Below are 20,000 nucleotides of genomic sequence, written 5' to 3'. Positions count from 1 at the left end.
GAAGAAAGAAGATTATTGATAAAAAGAAGGAAGAATGTAGGAGCCGACAGAACCCTGAGGAACACAACTGTTGGTAGAGAAGGAGGGAGAGGATGAACCACCAACATTTATGGAGATATAACAACTAGAGAGAAAGCTCGGTATGAGAGAGAACAGAGTGTCGAAGGAAAGCCGAAAGAGGGGAGCTTATCGATAAGACTTCCGGTTCTGGTTTTGGGGTGGGGAGATGTCTCCTCAGGGCTCCCTGCTGACGTTCTCAAAGTTAAGTTTTCGGTTGTTATTTGTCCCGTTTTAACTGTTTAATTTTCTCACCTACATGTTACTGTGTGTTCCTAGTTCGGTTTTGTTTCAAAAATCGTGCTATTTTGTGAGTATTTTTGTCGACGTTCTTACCTGGTGTTTGAGGCCTAAGCCTAGGCTTGAGGCCTACTGGTTCCACTCGGTGTTCGATCGTTTTTATTTTTGTTTTTTGTTTTTTTTCTCCCCATTACCTTCAATTTCTATCCTCCCCATTACCTTCAATTTTCATCCTCCCCACTTTCCAAACATCCCCCATTCTCCCAACTAATCTCTTTCTTATCTCAAAAAAAAAAATATATATATATATATATATATATATATACCCAACAACAACAACAACAACACGCTCACCCTCTCCCGATTCTGCTTCTTCTTCTTCCTCTTAACTTCCTCCTTGTCTTCTTCCTCGATTTTTTTTTTCTACACTTCCATCACCTAATCTGTTGAACTCTCTCATACATTAATATTAACAACAAAGACGATCTTATAATGCTTCATCTTCCTCTCTCACACATGTGGTACTCTTTACTGTTTCACAATGCACGACTCTTCTGCTATTTTAACAGACTGCTCTCATTTCGACCTCTCCTTCATTCCTTGCCTAAAAAATGCAACTATTACAGCGCTTCTTCTCTCCATTCTCTGAATTCGCCTTCATTGCATCCATCAAGAATTGTATTAAATCGCATCTCTGACCTTAAACTTTTAAAAACCACAGTTTGCCATGGATGTTCGCTTTCCATCAACCATTCTTTTTTTCCAACTTCAGTGCCAACTCACCCCCTCACCCCTCACTCTCACTCTCAAAGCAACCATCCCACTCTTCTCCCTCCAAGCCTCCCTCTCACCTCTCTCAAAAATTCCCCCTCACCTTCCTCCCACCTTTCATCCCCTCACTCTTCCTTCTCTAAGTTGCCCCCCTCTCATCCACCAACCTGCCTCCCTCCACTGCCCTCTCACCTCCATCTCTTCACTCCACCTCCTCAAATCCTCAACTGCCTTCTTCCTTGTCTCTTGTCCTCCCTCTCCCCCAGCACCACAGAGCCTTTTCTCCTCCTCATTCGGCCCCTCCCTCGCTATTCTGCAATACCCCACACTCTTTCAGCAACCCTCCTTACCTCCCCCCCCTCGTCCCTTGTCCAACCTCCCCTCCACCTCCACCTCCTGCACCCAAAGCCTCCTCTCCTACCTCTTCATTAAAAGTGTGGACCTCAAATATCCGGGGCCTTCGCTCAAACCTTTCAGATCTTTCCATACAGGTTGCCACTGACAAACCAGACATTATCTGCCTAACAGAAACTTTCCTCTCCCAAGACGTGTCAGACTCCCAGGTATCTCTCCCCGGTTACTCCCTCTTACGGTATGACAGACCTGAGCCTCGTCCTGGTGGAGGTGTTGCTCTCTTCATCAAAGACTCTATTCCTCACTCTCCATGCACTGCTCTCACTCCCCCACACCCCCAGTAATACCTCTGGCTTCGGCTTCCCCTCCACTCCCACCTCATGTTTATATGTGTGTACTGCACCGTCCACCGAACAGTGATGACTCCATCTACATCTCACTATCCGAAAACATGGACCATCTTCTATCTTCTCATCCAAACTCTCTCTTCCTTTTATGTGGTGACTTCTGTGGTGGAGTCTGCGGGCCTATGGGGAAGGGCATGGTGATGTTGCATGGTGGGCGTGATGATGGGAGGTGGCCGTGGGGGTCGGCGAGGGATATGAGGTGTGCACGCCGTCTGAGGGGTCGTAGTAATGCTGGAGTCGGCCGGCTCGTGAGTGTACCGCGTACGGAATAAAGGGGAGCCGCGGGCACAGTACGCCCGCGCTCGCACTCGTGCAACACAGCCCGGCTCGACTGTTCCTCCGCTTCGTGTCTGCCTGCTAAGCATCTCCCATTTCAGTACAGCACAGTTGGCGACGAGGATCTTCGAATCGGCGTGTGTAAGGGCGGCAAATGACCCGTGCGGTTCCAGCCTACGGAGCCAAAGGTCTCGCCAACGCGAACATGGCAAAGAGTCGGTGCATGGCAAACGTACGCGTGCCCGCCTTCGTCGGAATCGACTTCGGCCACGTCGAGTGGGCAACGTTCGTTCATTTGGTTCATTTTCTTGTTCGTTTTGTCGAGGATACGCGTTTCGGCTCGAACGCGGCGTTGGACGTCGCGCAAGCTCTGGAGAATGTCCGAGGTCTCGATGGTCGGGACACAGCAGATGGTCTAGGGGTCATCGCAATGGGCCAGGCACGCACGGCCATGCGCACGGTCTGCGGCGCGGGTCGTGGGCGAGCGTGGCAATGCAATCACTCGGACGGCGGTCTGGGCTCTCGAGGTCGTCTACGGTGTGTGGGCCGAGGGTCATCGCCCATTGTTGCGTTCATAGATGGCGGTGTGCGAGGCGATCCTTCTGTCCCGCGTCGAAACCTGCTTGCAATTGATCCGGAAATGACAAGATCAGTGGCGGGGGGGGGGGAAGTGAGCGAGGCACGGATCGGGTGTCGAATTGAGTCCACTCGTGCTGGCCGCGCATCGCATTCGGCTGTGCCGTGCAAATTCACGGCAGAGGAGCGTCCGGCACGGTTCAGAGATCATTTTATTTCTGGTCTGCGAGCAGCCATTGACATTGTCTGCGAGCAGCCATTGACCGACATCACATTCGACTCGGCGATCGCGACTGTTTCATCTGTCGAGCAGACACCGGTGACCGCGCAAGTCCGCGCGATGGCTCAAGTGCCGCAGGGTGCTCGCACGCCTAGCGGTGCGGGACGAGAGCGCGCACCGCAGCACGGTCGCACCGGGAGCGAAGGGGCACCGCAGCACGATCGCACCGGGAGCGAAGGGGCACCGCAGCAGGACCCCAGTGACCTGGAGATCAGCCTGCAGCCGGGGCATGATGATGCCGGCGAGCCGGAGCAGGAGCCGGGCTCGGCGAGCCGGACCCTTTTGGGTCGGAACGGGTTCCGGTTCGTGCCTCCAGATGTGCCAGTGCTCTCTTCGAGACCTTCGTCGAACACCGAGGGCGAGGCTCTGGCGGCGGGGGCCGCGTCGATGCAGCGGGAGCCACCGTTCGTTGCTGCCTGCGGCGATGATGTGCGCTCCAGGAGCGGCGAGAGCCATATCAGCTCTCGCGATGAGTTCCCGCGCTTCGTTCGCGATGAGTTCCCGCGCTTCGGCAGGGTTCGTGAGGCAATGCGCATCGGTGTGGTTCAGGCAGCTTCAACAGGTGGCGGTGGGCCCGTGGCGTTAAAGGGAGTCGCGAGTCGCAGCATCAAGTCGACAACCAAGAAGCGGACTCGTGATGTGGGTTGTGGGTTGTTGTTCATGGCATATGTGCTTTTCCTTGCTCTAGTGATGCAGTTTAATGTTGTTGAAATAAATGCCAGCAGTTCTCGTGTAAAAGTGGATGTGGCGGAGATCAGTCAATGGAGTTGGTGTTATGATCAATGTGATGTGGGGGCGAATAAAGAAGGTTTGTTAGCCTCCAGTTGCTCCAGGCCGCAGGTAATTGCTTTGTCTTGTACTGGGATTTTATCAAAAAGCGCGCTGTACGGAAAAATGAATTTGCGATGCTTCGAATATTATTCGTAATGATTTATAACGAGCCTATGATTGCAGTGTGGTTTAAGTGGAGTTGCTCCCGTCTCGCGGCCGTGTGGGTCTCGGAGATCGACTCGGAACCAAGTCTGGTGCCCTGGTCGGCGTTACCCCCACCTCTGATTGCGAGCGCAACTCGCTGTGTTCGCTCAAGGCCGTTGGGACGGGCGTTGGCGTCTCAACTGATTGTGGTGCGTGAGTTGTTTTGGCGCATTAAATGCATGCAGCCAGCGTCGCTATTCAGCGCCCCGGCCAAGGTCTTAGGCTGGCGCCACGGCTTCCAGATAGCGGGCTGCCGGCCTCGGGATGTTTATCTACGTCGGGTCTGCCTGGGGGAGTGGGCCGGAGGCGTTTGATGGGGCCGGAGGACGTTGGCTCGAGAGGTCGTTACGACCTTGGCCAGGCTCATGTCAGCATGGGCCGCCTCGGGGCGTTTTTGCTGCATAATGCTGCTGTGCTTCTCATTTTGCTGCTTCATATCGGTAACGCGGTCAGACCTGACCTTTGCTGCTCCACTCGCTCGCATCGACACATTATATGATGTGGTGTGCTATTATGCTTTGCTATTTTCATTTTATTTCCATGATTATTATACGAAGTCCTTCGTGTTCTGCATGCTTCTTATAATGATAATCAGTTAATAATCATAGTTTTAGGGGGGAGGAGTGTGGTGGAGTCTGCGGGCCTATGGGGAAGGGCATGGTGATGTTGCATGGTGGGCGTGATGATGGGAGGTGGCCGTGGGGGTCGGCGAGGGATATGAGGCGTGCACGCCGTCTGAGGGGTCGTAGTAATGCTGGAGTCGGCCGGCTCGTGAGTGTACCGCGTACGGAATAAAGGGGAGCCGCGGGCACAGTACGCCCGCGCTCGCACTCGTGCAACACAGCCCGGCTCGACTGTTCCTCCGCTTCGTGTCTGCCTGCTAAGCATCTCCCATTTCAGTACAGCACAACTTCAATTGTCATCACGCCAGTTGGCTAGGTGTGGGTACCTCTCTCACCTGCCATGGCACCTCAGCAAAAGCTTTCTGCGACTCATTGGGACTGACTCAATCGGTCAACTTCCCGACCCGGATCTCAACCAATGGTACTCCATCTCTTCTGGATCTGATTTTAACAAATTTCCCTGACAATATCTGCTGCTCTTCCTTCGCTCCAATTGGTTCTTCTGACCACGTCCCTGTTAAAGTGGACATCTCTCTGGCTGTTATCAGAGAACCACCTCACCGCCGTCGAGTCTGGCATTTCACTCAAGCCGACTGGCAGGGTCTCCGAGCAGCCATCAAACTTACAGACTGGTCTCCTATCACTACTTTCTCAAACATCAACTCATCCTGGGAATTCTTTCAAAGAAACTTGCTCTCCCTCATGCACAGATTTATCCCCTCTCGTGTTCAGTTGTCTTACCCTTCCTCCCGTCCTTGGTTTACTGAAGCTTGTGGCGAGGCAGTTGTCCTGAAACAACTTGCCTTTGCCTCATGGAAAGCAAACCCAACTGAGGGCAATCTCAGTTCTTTCCACAAAGCTCGGAACAAGTGTGTATCTACCCTCAGGAGAGCCAGAAAACAACATCTTTCTCATCTCAAGTCTGGACTCTCAAACCTCTCTCCCTCCTCAAAATCCTGGTGGCGTTTAATCAAATCTGTTTCTGGTGTATGTTCCCCCTCCATCCCCTCCCTTACCTCAAATGGCCGCACTGCTGATTCCACACGTGATAAAGCTGAATGTCTAAACTCGGTGTTTGCAGCTAAATCTTGTGTCCTAAACCCATCACTATCTCTACCCACTTTACCCAGTCGCACCCAACTGTCCCTGGACTCTGTATCCTTTTCTCCTGACAAAGTGGAGAGCTTGCTTTCAAACCTCAACTCAGATTCTGCAACCGGTCCAGACGGCATCAGCCCACGTGTCCTCAAAGCCTGCTCTTCTGCTCTTGCTCACCCTCTCTCTGTTCTATTCACCCTCTCATTTGCCAAAGGTCATCTGCCATCTGCTTGGAAATCTGCTAACATCACTGCCCTGCATAAAAAGGTGCAAAAACAGATCCCTGTAACTACAGACCAATCAGCCTTCTACCAATCATCAGCAAGGTCATGGAATCCATCATCGCTTCAGACATGAAATCCTTCCTTTTCTCCAATGGCTTGATTTCCAATCATCAATTTGGTTTCAGACAAGGTCACTCTACCCTGGATATGCTGCTTCTGCTCTCCCATCAATGGATGGAGGTCCTCAATGCCAGACAGGAAATCCGAGCCGTATCCCTGGACATATCACGTGCTTTTGACACAGTCTGGCACCTTGCACTACTCACCAAACTCTCTTCCCATGGTATTCAAGGCCATCTCCACTCATGGCTCGCAGACTTCCTCCCCTGTCGCAGTCAACGTGTGGCCCTAAATGGAGTTCTTTTCATCTTTTTTTTTCATCATTTCATCAAAACTCCATTTCATAAATGGAGTTTTCATCAATGATCTCTCGGACTCTCTGGAAAATCCTCTATTTCACTTTGCCGACGACTCCACCCTCTGCCGTACCATCTGTCATCCCTCAGACGGGCAAGCAGCAGCAGCTTCGCTCACTGCAGATCTGGATAAAATCACAAACTGGTCCAACACGTGGAACATGTCTTTCAATCCAGACAAATCTCACACTCTCACGATGTCGCTTCGAAAGGACCATTTAGAAAACCCCCCCATCCACTTTCTCAACAATCCTCTGGAAGAAGTCTTTTCTTTCAAGCTTCTGGGTCTCACTATCTGCCATGACCTTTCCTGGGAAAGTCACATTTCCAACCTCGCCTCAAAAGCCAGTCGCCGACTGGGAATCCTTCGTCGTGCAAAGTCATTCCTAGGCCCTCTTGAGCTCCTGACCACTTACAAAGCTTTTGTACGTAGCCTGATGGAGTACTGCTCTCCCTCTGGGCTGGTGCTCCTGCCTCCCACCTTTCTCGGCTTCACGCTGTCAAAACCAGGGCATTTAAGATCATCGGCATCTCCCGCAATGAAGCTGAGTCTTTGGGCCTCTCACTCAATCACCGCAGGTTGGTCGGTGGTCTTTCTGTCTTCTACCGACTCCTCTCCAGCCTTGCCCCCCCATGCTCTCTCTGCGATTTGTCCCCACCACATTTCCACAGGGCGCTCAAAGTCCGCCAACAACCCCCTTCTTGTAAAACTAACAACATCACGAATCACTACTCAACTTCACTCTTTCATTCCTCTTTTTCCCGCCTTTGGAATAAACTTCCTCACTCTATTCTTTCCCATTCTTCCCGCCAGGCTTTCAAAACAGCTGTTCACCACCACCTCTTATCTTCCCCCATCCAAATCCTCGATCTTTTCTATCCCCGATAATCCACCCAAGCCCACTTCCTTCATTTCTCCTGCTTTCCTTCCTGAAAGTCCCTGAAATGTCCATCTTCTCTTCGCCATGTTCCCCGTCCCATCCCCATCCCTCTCCCTTCCACAGTTCACCTAATGTGTCTGTTCCCCACTGTTTTGTCCCTTCCACTCCCGCCCCTCTTGTCTCATGCCTCCTTGCTGTGAGTTGTGTGTTAGCTCTCATACGAGCCTCGACCAAGGTATACAAAAAAAAAAAAAAAAAAAAAAAGACTCCGGTGCCACACTCTGTCCAAAGCTTTTGAAATCTCAAGGGCTACAACAAAGGATTCCTCATTGTCTCTCAGAGAACAAGACCAGATATTTGTAATATCGGAAAATATATCATTGGGCGATCTCGTCTTATGAAAGCCACACTGATGGTCAGAGAGAAGACTGAGATTCAAGATGATTGAGGAAATGAGAATTGAGAAGACGTTCAAAGACTTTGGAAATCGGAGAAAGAACAGAAGTTGGAAGGGTTTGAACGATCACCCTTCTTTAGAGTAGGCTGTACTAATGCATGTTTACAGAAAATAGGAAATGTTTGGGTTTTCAAACAGAAGCAAAATAAACGAGAAAGCACAAGTGCAAGTTCTGAAGCACACTCCTTCAAGATACGAGGAGGAATGCCATTTTATCCGTACACCTTGCGTGTATCCAAAGAGAGAAGTACTTTTTGATTATTTGAAAAGAGATTATAGGGAGAGGTATATGATTGGTAAAGGGTGCATCATGGGTTGTTTGAATGTGAGAGTCATCCAATGTGGAATTAGAGGAGAAAAGAGCCAAAAAGAATTGCTCTGTCGGTTGGAGAGACAGCAATAGTATCATCGGAACGGAAAAGTGAAGGAAAGGTTGTGCGACAAAAGTTGTTGAAGACACTTTTGGCAGAAGATCAGAAAAACCAACAAGTGAAGGAAGAAGAGAGGCTGTCACACTTCCTTTGGATAAAAGAATGCTTCGCCTCACAAATAACAAATCTGCAATGATTTAAATTGGAGAAGAAGGCTGAATATGAGTCAGAGGAAAAATACTATTTCCAGGTGTGATATGCCATGTCCCTTTTTTTGTATACCTTGTCGAGGCTCGTGTGAGAGCTAACGCACAACGCACAGCAAGGGGGCATGAGACGAGGGGCGGGAGTGGGAAGGACAAAACACTGGGGAACAGAGACATTAGGAGATCTGTGGAATGGAGAGGGATTGGGTGGGGAACACGGGGTATCCAAGATGGACATGACAGGGACTTTCAGGAAAGAAAGCAGGGAATTTGAAGGAGGTGGGTTTGGACTGGATTAACGGGGTAAGAAAAGATCGAGAATTTGGATGGGGGATGATAAGAGGTGGTGGTGAACAGCTATTTTGAAGGCCTGGAGGGAAGAATGGGATTGAACAGAGTAAGGGAGTTTATTCCAAAGGTGTGGAAATAGAGGAATGAAAGAGTGAAGGTGATCAGTGATTCGTGATTTGGTAGTTTTAGCAGAAGGGGGTTGTTGGAGGACCTTGAGCGCCCTGCGGAAATATGGTGGGGACAAATCACATACACAGCAGGGGGGGCGAGACAGGAGAGGAGACGGTAGAAGACAGAAAGACCACCGAACTGCCTGCGGTGAGAGAGTGAGAGGCCCAAAGACTCAGCCTCATTGCGGGAGATGCCAATGATCCGAAATGCCTTGGTTTTCACAGCATGAAGCCAAGAAAGGTGGGAGGCAGGAGTACCAGCCCAAAGGGGAGAGCAGTACTCCATCAGGCTGCAGACAAAAGCTTTGTATGTTGTCAGGAGCTCAGGTCGGCCGAGGAAGGACTTTGCACGATGGAGTTTTCCCAGTCGGCGACTGGCTTTCTAAGCCAGGTTGGAAATGTGGCTTTCTCAGGAAAGATCATGGCAGGTCGTGAGACCCAGAAGCTTGAATGAATGGACTTCTTCCAGAGGATTGTTGAGAAAGTGGACGGGGCGGGGGGGGGATTCCAAACGAATGGTCCTTTCGGAGAGACATAGTGAGAGTGTGAGATTTTTCCAGATTGAAAGACATGTTCCATGTGTTGGACCAGTTTGTGATTTTACCCAGATCTGCAGTGAGCGAAGAAGCTTAATTTAGGTAGGGTTCAGCATCCAATCCATTCTTACCTTTCCGGAAAATTAATCACCCCATATAAGGACTGTGCTTCCCAACATGCCACCTTGATAAAATATGGCCGAGCGTTACCGGAGATGGACCCGTGTCGGAACCACGGGGACAAACTCCCTGTTCCACACACTTTGCTTAACCAATGTAAACAACAACCAGACAGTTTGAAAATGGTTTGTCATGATTTAACAAAAGCACGTATGTACAAGGCAGTGTCACAACTGAGAAATAATTACCCCAATCACAAAAGCCCACTCTTAATCAGTTACTTGTGACAAAATTCAGATGGGTGCCACAGTCATGTCAGAAAATGAGGGAAGAAAGGAGGACAGGGTAGGAGAAATGAATATGAGGTATGCTGTTGGCCTCTTGCTTACCATACATAAGCCGGCAGGCTCATGTGGGTCCAAAGAAATGGGGAGGGGTGGGGGGAGAAGGTGATGGTGTCAGGCAATGGTGTCATGTCCTGAGAGGTTCAGAGGGTGGGTGTGTTTGGCGTTGGAGGAAATGGCGTGAAGGTCGATAATCGGTAAGCTCTGAAAAGAGCAGTCGGAGCTTTCCATTGATGTCCGTGCGTCCAAAGGGAGCAAATTAGAATAGGGATAGCAAGAGAAAGATTGGGTAAAGAAGTGTGTATGGCTGACGAGTCTGGTAACTCTCCGCTGGTCTGTCTGGTACCGGACCTCACCTCGCTTGCGCTTGTCCACCAGCTCGCTCTGCAGATACCAGTCCTCCGCTTGTGCCGCAGACATCAGCCCACTCTCCAACCACCAGCTCGCTTGACCTCTCCGTTTCCAGACGCACACGTTCTGAACTCCGGCCCAATGCCATATGACCCATCTATCTCCCCCATTAGATAGCCTTGTGACCTCGTCGATGTTCATTGGTAGCCTCAAAGCTCGGTAACTGATTCAGGCTGCAGGCTCGGTCACTGACTTGGGATGCAGGATTGGTCACTGATTGGGGCTGCAGGCTGGGGAAACTCATTCCTTGCCCTTTCAATGCCTTTTTGGTGACGAAATGCAGGCTTTTCACATTTGGAGTGTCTTGATTTGTGGAGTGAAAATCATGCTGTTGTGTCTGTGGATGTGCTGTGGGGATGTGGAGAGGGATTGAGAAAAATAGAGGGAAACAGAGAGATAGCGAAGGAGAGATAGAGGTACAGTATATAGAGAAGAAAAGAATTGCAATGGTTTTCAATTATATGATCGACACTATGCTGCGAAGATAACTATCTGAGGGTTCTTTATGTGTGTTGGTGTGTGCTTCCCTGGGGGTCTCCGAAAACTGCCACAATATAATTTCACTAAGCCAGCCCAGTCAGCTCTATTGGAGTGCCAATAATGGCATTCAGAAAGAGCAGTTGGAGAAGGAGGAATGGTAGTAAAGAGACATGCAACTAGAATGTGGTCCGAGGAACCAATCGCCACTGAAATTGTGTCGCTAAAATGTAATGGATTGGTGGTGTTTTATTTTAAGCCATGACATCAAAGTTTGTAGATTCAAGGTCCACAAGGAAAACAGGTGTGTTGATGTTGGAATAAGTACAGACTCCTCCTTTGAAGCGGAATCGTGAGTGAAGGTTCAAGTTACCTCTGCCACCGAAGTTACGTTTTCATCCCTGTTTGTTTGTGTGCAGGATATCTCAGTAAGTTATCGATAGATTCAGATGAAACTTGCTGGACAGGTTGGGTGTGTGAGGATTGGTTTGTTAGATTTTGGTGAAAATCTGAATCTGGATCCTTCTACGAGTTGGACATTTAAAAGGAATGAACGAGAAGATCATTTGATAGTTCTGTCTTCTTGTAAAGTGTACAAGAGAAGCAAGATATTAGTCGAGGTACTAACGAAATGGTGTTCAACAGAGGAAAGGTTAGAAGAAAGACCACAAATGTTGGTGAAACTAAGAGAAAAAGAGTCAAATTTATGAGAAAGGCAAGGGTCGAAGGAGGGACCGACACTACTACTGCCTGCGCTCTCTCTCTCTCTCTCTCTCTCTCTCTCTCTCTCTCTCTCTCTCTCTCTCTCTCTCTCTCTCTCTCTCTCTCTCTCTCTCTCTCTCTCTCTCTCTCTCTCTCTCTCTCTCTCTCTCTCTCTCTCTCTCTCTCTCTCTCATTCAGGCAAGATTATTTGCACCCCCACAATGACGGACACTAGGAGCCACAAACTTTTGGCCTTTCCCATGTTTGGGCGGTTGCTGTTTACAACCTACCACCTAAAACAACCGTGATGGCCACTTTTCCCATCCTGGGAGTGGCCTTTAGGTAGTTGATGCTTTATCTGGTATATTTTTGTGGTTCGATCCAAAGTGGTTGTCATTCAGGTAATCAGGGTGTACTTGTGTGGGTCCTGAAAGTACTCCACTTACTGCCATACTCACCTTATTGAGGTCTCATATGGTAGCTTGGTAGTGTGACATTATAGCACACCCCTGGGGGACCAATCGAGTAATGAAAATCTGGACTGCAGGGTTTGATATAGTGTCACAAGTTACGCAAGGAACTTCGACAGAGGAGGAGGAGGCCATTTGGCTCATCAGGCATAGACTACATCAACGCCACATTGATTCAGGCTCACAGTTTATATACTTTTATTCAGTGGGGGTGAGAAGAGTGGAGGATTGGGAATGGGGGTGGGGGTGGGTGGAGGAGTGGGACGATAACAACAGGGAAGGTACAGATAGTGTGTGCCTGTGCGTGAAGCTTTTTCTTTGATTTTTGAAGATGTACAATTCCATACACTTGGGCTCATTGCCAGGAAATGTGTTGTACTGCACTATTTTTACATGTGGAAGGTCAACGTCACAATAATTTTTTCAGGTCAGAAGTTTGAGAGTGTCATTCTTATCGTTATCGAGTTCCCTGACTGATTTTCTTTCGAAATTTGTTTTAATGACGTTTGCAGTGAATTTAAGGGCATTGTGGTGGAAATAAAGTTGTCGCCAATTAACCTCCTTCCCGATGGGATAACAAGGTGGATTAGGATCTGCTTGTACTTATCATTCATTGTTCCTTCAATTCTCACCAAATACACCCCAAACCTGAACAAAGCCTCCACCATGCTTCAGTGTAGGCTGCACAGACATGTCCTTATTCTTCTCATCAAAACCCTCCTTCTGCCTTCTTTTTGTTCCAAAAATTTCAAACTCTGACTCATCACTCCAAAGTACCTTTCCCTTTCCCCAATGACAAGCAGCCAAACGCTGATGCTTAAAAGCAAGGCCGAGGCTTGTGGAGGAGCGAGAAGATCAAACGGATCAGAATGTAACAGAACAAAAGGAACAGTAAGGAAAAATAGAGGGAGGAGGACACACCAAGAGCAGAGTTGATGGATAAAATAGAGGCAGACATGGAGAAACTCGAGGGGGAGCACTCGGTAGAGTGCAAAACCTCCGCCGCCAATACTACGAGGTCACTCAAGTGAACCTGATATCCTATTCATTCAATTTGATGTCAACAGTGCTCACAGAGTTATAGTTTGCAACTTTCCCTTTAACTTTTAACTTTTACATACTCAATTCATTCGTCATAACTCGATTCCTTGAGACAGAAATTTATTTTACGTGGGTATATCCACCTGCAGTTCCAAAATCAGACGCAATTATAATTTTGGCATGTTTTTTGTTGAAAATCACTTATAACATGTAGAAATGCAAAAACAAAATCGAAATTTTGTTGGAAAAAAATCACTTAAAACATGAAGAAATGCAAAAACAAAAATTCAAATATTTTTTCAAAATGGCCGCCATAGTAGCCATGTTGGACTTTGGACCAAGTCCAAAATGTAATGGCATGGTCCTTGGACCATACCTAATCCCCCACCAAGTTTCGTCGAAATCCGTTGAGGACTTTTTCCGCAATACTGTTCACAAAGAAACAAAAACAAACAAACAGACAAGGGTGAAAACAGTAGCCTCCGTCCATCTTCGATGGCGGAGGTAAATAAGGGATATATGAAAGAATGAGGAATAGGGAGGACACACAGGGTGAACAAGATGGATACAGCCGCAAACTCTCACAAAGTAAAACTGGAAACTTGAAAGGGGGTGGGGTGAGGGAGGTTGATCTGAGAGGGTGGTGAACAACTGTCTTGAAGACCTGGGGGAAAGAATGAGTTCGTCCTTGTCACACATCGAATCTGTCCGCAAAATTTCACCCAGATCCGTTCACAACGTTTTGAGATATCCTGCACACAAACAAACAGAGATAAACAAACAAACAAAACAGACAGAAAGGGGTAAACATAACCTCCTTCACCGTCGGTGGCGGAGGTAGTAAAGTTGGAATGTCCTTCCATCCATCAGTCCCCTAACGACTCCCACAGTTTTGGGGCAAGCCACGTCAAACTTTCTGTGGAACTGTTTGGGGACCGAACAGATGTCCGAAGGTGGGTGGAAGGTTTCATAACATTCTCAACACAATTATGATTTTAATTTTCAATCCAAGAAAGTGTTTTGCATCCGCCCTTTTGTGCCGGCAGATTTGCCTGTATTGGTCGTCACGTGAGAATGAAGTCTGTATTTGTTTACCTCACAAGTGAATGTATAAAGTGTCTATATTTGTTTTACTCAAGAGTGTGTGTATAAAGTGTCTATATTTGTTAAACTCAAGAGTGTGTGGTAAAAGTGTCCACATTTGTTGAACTGAAGAGTGTATGTATAAACTGTCTCTATTCGTTTAACTCAAGAGTGTATGGAGAAACTGTCGGTATTCGTTTAACTTAAGAGTGTATGTATAAACTGTCTATATTTGTTAAACTCAAGAGTGTTTTTATAAACTCTCTATACTTGTTTAACGCAAGGGGGTTTGTATAAAGTGTCTATATTTGTTTATCTCATGAGTGTTTGTATGAAATATTTTTGTTCGTCTTTCGGCTGCTCCAGTTAGGGGTCGCCAAAGCGGATCATCCGTTATGATCCGCCTACTGATTTGGCACAGGTTTTACGCTGGATGCTCTTCCTGACGCAACCCTGGTCGCCTCATACGACACAGGGATAAGGATTGGGTTTCGCCATGATTCCGGGCTGCCCTACACCCTCTCATAGCGTGGCCCAGTGCAGAGCTCCCTTCCCCAAGCGATCCTCGAACCCAAGCCAACGAGTAGCCGCATTACAGGTGCACGCCACGACACCCGGTATTGTTTGTATAAAGTGTGTTTAATATGTCTATATTTGTTTTACTCAAGAGTGTGTGTTTAAAGTTTCTACATTTGTTTACCTCAAGAGTGTGTATAATGTGTCTCTATTTGTTTACCTCAAGAGTGTTTGTATAAAGTGTCTGTATTTGTTTACCTCAAGAGTGTTTGTATAAAGTGTCTGTATTTGTTTACCTCAAGAGTGTGTATAATGTGTCTCTATTTGTTTACCTCAAGAGTGTTTGTATAAAGTGTCGATATTTGTTTACCTCAAGCGTGTTAGTATGAATTGTTTATATTTATTTACCTCATATGTGTTTGGATGAAGTGTCAACATTTGTTGAACTCAAGAGTGTGGGTATAAAGTGTCTATATTTGTTTAGATAAAGTGTTGAAATTTGTTTACCTCACGAGCGTTTTTATAAAATATCTATATTTATTTTCCTCACGAGTATTTGTGTAAAGTATCTATATTTGTTTACCTCAAGATTGTGTGTGTAAAGTGTCTGCATTTGTTTAACTCAAGAGTGTTTGTAAAAAGTGTTTATATTTGTTTGACTCGTGAGTGTATGTATAAACTGTCTATATCTATGTATAATTCCAGCAGTGTGTGTGTGTGTGTGTGTGTGTGTGTGTGTGTGTGTGTGTGTGTGTGTGTGTGTGTGTGTGTGTGTGTGTGTGTGTGTGTGTGTGTGTGTGTGTGTGTGTGTGTGTGTGTCCGCTGTTTCTTGACAACCTCTGGTCCGATCTAATTGAAACTTGCCAGGAATATTGCTGGGGACCTGAGGATGTGCCTTTTCAAGGTTTGATATTAATCGGGCAAGTGCTTCCCAAGTTATGGCCATTTATTTACCAAACCAATGGCAAGACACGTTGTTGCGTGGGCGTGGCCGATGGTGAAGGGAAGCACAGCCACGTTCCCCATTACGGGTTACAACGTACGGGCTTCCGGAGAGTGATGACTTGGTGTATTCGTATAATTTCTCGATTTCTTATGCGCATTTATAGATAAACACAATGACCCAAGTTATGATCGTTTTCATATGAGACGGTGCATAAATTTGGGGAACATCAGAGGTAGCTGGTATGCTCCGAAGCAGGAAGTAAATTATTTTTTGCACGTTTTTTATCACCTCTTTCCTCTTCTCTTTGTGTTTTTCCTTGCGATGATATTGGGAAAAGGCAAAATATGTTGGAGCCAATTGAATAATTGGCCATTAAGAATAAATTGCGAATAATCGTAACTGCCTAATGCGAACTTCCAGACAGTGAGGACTTCACTTCCGGAGAGTGACGATTACTGTATTCTTTCTTGATTCTTTCTTTCTCTATTTCTGTACTTTCTTGATTTCTTTCTCGATTTTCTCAAACCCAATACCCCAATCCAGTCAGTGACGATTACTGTATTCTTTATCGATTTTTTTTTTCTTGATTTATCGATTACTGTGTTCTTTCTTTCTCGATTTCGGTACTTTCTCGATTTTTTTTTCTTGATTTATCCACTTACTGTATTCATTCTTTCTCGATTTTATTAAACACAATGCCCCAATCCAATCGTCATTTAAGAGAGCGAAGGAACGGCCTGTGTGGTTGCTGTTTCTGGCACGCGGTTTGAAAGTTGTTTTTTTGCATGTACGGCCATGCACGAACGGGCACATGAGAGCGGAGGAACGGCCTGTGTGGTTGTTTATGGAATGCGGTTTGGAAGTTTTTTGTTTTGTTTAGTTTGCACCTACAGGCATGCACTAGTTTATTTAATTCATGAGTGTATGTATAAACTGTCTATATTTGTTTAACTCAAGAGTGCATGTACAAACTGTCGAGATTTGTTGAACTCTTGAGTGTGTGTATAAACTGTCTGTATTTGTTTCACTCAAGAGTGTGTGTTTAATATGTCTTTATTTGTTTAACTCAAGAGTGTGTGTTTAAAGTGTCTATATTTGTTCACCTCAAGAGTGTGTTTATAAAGTGTCTTTATTTGTTTAACGCAAGAGGGTTTGTATAAACTGTCTATACTTGTTTAACGCAAGAGGGTTTGTATAAACTGTCTAGATATGTTTATCTCATGAGTGTATGTATAAACTGTCTGTATTTGTTTAACTCGTGAGTGTATGTATAAACAGTCTTTTCTTGTTTAACGCAAGAGGGTTTGAAGAGACTGTCTATATTTGTTTATCTCATGAGTGTATGTATAAACTGTCTATATTTGTTTAACTCAAGAGGGTTTGTTTCAACTGTCTATATTTGTTTACCTCATGAATGTGTGTATAAACTGTCTTTATTTGTTTCCCTCAAGAGTGTGTGTATAAAGTGTCTGTATTTGTTTAACTCAATCATGTATGTTTAAACTGTCAATATTTGTTTATCTCATGAGTGTATGTATAAACTGTCTATATTTGTTTAACTGAAGAGTGTATGTATAAACTGTCTATATTTGTTTAACTCAAGAGTGCATGTACAAACTGTCAAGATTTGTTGAACTCTAGAGTGTGTGTATAAACTGTCTGCATTTGCTTCACTCAATAGTGTGTGTTTAAAGTGTCTATATTTGTTTAGCTCAAGAGTGTGTGTTTAAAGTGTCTGTATTTATTTACCTCAAGAGTGTGTGTATAAATTGTCTTTCTTTGTTGACCTCAAGAGTGTTTAGAAAAGCGTCTATATTTGTTTATCTCACGAGTGTTTGTATAAAGTGTCGATATTTGTTTACCTCATAAGTGTTTGTATGAAGTGTCTATATTTATAAATCTCAAGTGTGTGTGTGCGTATAAAGTGTCTGTGTTTTGTTTCACTCAAGAGTGTGTGTTTAATGTGTCTAGATTTGTTTTACGCAAGAGTGTGTGTATAAAGTGCCTATATTTGTTTCCCTCAAGAGTGTGTGTACAAAGTTTCAATATTTGTTTCACTCAAGAGTGTGTGATTAATTTGTCTATATTTGTTTAACTCAAGAGTGTTTGTATAAAGTGTCTTTCTTTGTTGACAACAAGTGTGTGCATGAAGTGTCTATATTTGTTTACCTCAATAGTGTGTGAAAAAGTGTCTATATTTCTTTAACTCAAGAGTGTTTGTATAAAGTGTCGATATTTGTTTCACTCAAGAGTGTGTGTTTAATGTGTCTATATTTGTTTAACTCAAGAGTGTGTGTATAATGTGTCTGTATTTGTTTACCTCAAAAGTGTTTGAACAAAGTGCCCATATTTTTTTACCTCAAGAGTTTGTGTTTTAGGAGCCTATATTTGTTTAACTCAAGAGTGTTTGTATAATGTGTCTATATTTGGATAACTCAAGAGTGTGTGTATAAAGATTCTCTATTTTTTACCTCAAGAGTGTTTATGTAAAGTGTCCATATTTGTTTACCTCATAAGTGTTTGTATGAAGTGTCTATATTTGTTTAACTGAAGAGTGTGTGTATAAAGTGTCTGTATTTGTTTTCCTCAAGAGTGTTTGTATAAAGTGTCTATATTTGTTTAATTCAAGAGTGTATGTATAAAGTGTCTATATTTGTTTACCTCAAGAGTGTGTATATAAAATGTCTATATTTGTCTACCTCAAGAGTGTGTGTATAATGTGTCTATATTTGTTTATCTCACGAGCGTTTGTATCATGTGTCTATATTTGTTTACCTCATGAGTGTTTGTATGAAGTATTTTTGTTCGTCTTTCGGCTGCTCCCGTTTGGGGTCGCCAAAGCGGATCATCCGTAATGATCCGCATTCTGATTTCACACAGGTTTTACACTGGATGCTCTTCCTGACGCAAGCCTGGTCGCCTCATACGACACAGGGATAAGGATTGGGTTTCGCCATGATTCCGGGCTGCCTTCCACCCTCTCATAGCATGGCCCAGTGCAGAGCTCCCATTCTCAAGCGATCTTCCAACCCAAGCCTCCGAGTTGCCGGATTACAGGTGCACGCCACGACGCCCGGTGTTGTTTGTATAAAGTTTCCATATTTGTTTAACTCAAGAGTGTGTGAAGAATGTGTCTATATTTGCTGACCTCACGAGTGTTTTTATAAAGTGTCTGTATTTGTTTACCTCAAGAGTGTGTGTATAATGTGTCTCTCTTTGTTTCCGTCAAGAGTGTGTGTATAAAGTGTCTGTATTTGTTTAAATCAAGAGTGTGTGTATAAAGTGTCTCTATTTGTTGAAATCAAGAGTGTGTGTATAAAGTGTCTATATTTGTTTAAATCAAGAGTGTGTGTATAAAGTGTCTCTATTTGTTGAAATCAAGAGTGTGTGTATATAGTGTCTATATTTGTTTAAATCAAGAGTGTGGGTATAAAGTGTCTATATTTGTTTCAATCAAGAGTGTGTGTATAAAGTGTCTGTATTTGTTTAAATCAAGAGTGTGTGTATAAAGTGTCTCTATTTGTTGAAATCAAGAGTGTGTGTATAAAGTGTCTATATTTGTTTAAATCAAGAGTGTGGGTATAAAGTGTCTATATTTGTTTCAATCAAGAGTGTGTGTATATAGTGTCTATATTTGTTTAACTCGTGAGTGTTTGTTTTAAGTGTCTATATTTGTTTACCTCACGAGTGTTTTTATAAAGTATCTCTATTTGTTTTCCTCACGAGAATTTGTGCAAAGTATCTATATTTGTTTACCTCATAAGTTTTTGGAGAAAGCGCCTATATTTGTTTACCTCATAAGTGTTTTTATAAAGTGCCTATATTTGTTTACCTCATTTGTGTTTGTATAAAGTGCCCATATTTGTTTACCTCAAGAGTGTGTGTTTCAGGAGCATTTTTTTTGTTTCACTCAAGAGTGTTTGTATAATGTGTCTATATTTGTTCACGTCAAGAGAGTTTGTATAAATTGTCTATATTTGTTTTCCTCATATGTGTTTGTATAAAGTGTCTATATTTGTTTAAATCAAGAGTGTGTGTATATAGTGTCAATATTTGTTTAACTCGTGAGTGTTTATTTTAAGTGTCTGTATTTGTTTACCTCACGAGTGTTTTTATAAAGTATCTATATTTGGTTTCCTCACGAGTATTTGTGTAAAGTATCGATATTTGTTTACCTCTGAAGTGTTTGTATAAAGTGCCTATATTTATTTACCTCAAGAGTGTGTGTGTATAACTTGTCTATATTTCTTTTATTCAAGAGTGTATGTTAAAGGAGCCTATATTTGTTTAACTCAAGAGTGTTTCTATAATGTGTCTATATTTGGATAACTCAAGAGTCTGTGTATAAATTGTCTGTATTTGTTTCACTCAAGAGTGTGTGTTTAAAGTGTCTATATTTGTTTACCTCAAGAGTGTGTGTATAAAGTGTCTATATTTGTTTAACGCAAGAGGATTCGTATAAACTGTCAATATTTGTTTATCTCATGAGTGTATGTATAAACTGTCTATATTTGTTTAACTCAAGAGTGTATGTACAAATTGTCAAGATTTGTTGAACGCTCGAGTTTGTGTCTAAACTGTATGTGTTTGTATCACTCAAGAGTGTGTGTTAAATATGTGT

At 44.5% G+C, this 20,000-nt stretch overlaps 1 protein-coding gene across 16 annotated transcripts in view; it reads left to right on the top strand.

The window, feature by feature from the left end:
• Positions 1-20,000, top strand: part of LOC147007451 (triple functional domain protein-like) — a 48,463-nt gene that overhangs the window by 2,184 nt on the left and 26,279 nt on the right. For 10 of the 16 annotated variants that reach the window (XR_015054174.1, XR_015054172.1, XR_015054176.1 and 7 more), the window contains exon 2: positions 18,260-18,436. The gene's annotated coding sequence lies outside the window, so the exon portion shown is untranslated. Of the gene's footprint in view, positions 1-13,648; positions 14,516-15,576; positions 15,922-17,790; positions 18,437-20,000 lie in introns of those variants that run through there. The other 6 variants (XR_015054173.1, XM_085867123.1, XM_085867124.1 and 3 more) reach the window with 5 other exon arrangements.

This window comes from Eptatretus burgeri, unplaced genomic scaffold (genome assembly GCF_056783735.1).
Source record: "Eptatretus burgeri isolate ZD-2024b unplaced genomic scaffold, Ebu_testis_v1 Ebu_testis_scaffold_159, whole genome shotgun sequence".
In the NCBI taxonomy this organism is placed as follows: Eukaryota; Metazoa; Chordata; class Myxini; order Myxiniformes; family Myxinidae; genus Eptatretus; species Eptatretus burgeri.
Note: the sequence above shows the minus strand (reverse complement) of the source record. Positions and strands in the feature narration are given on the sequence as shown.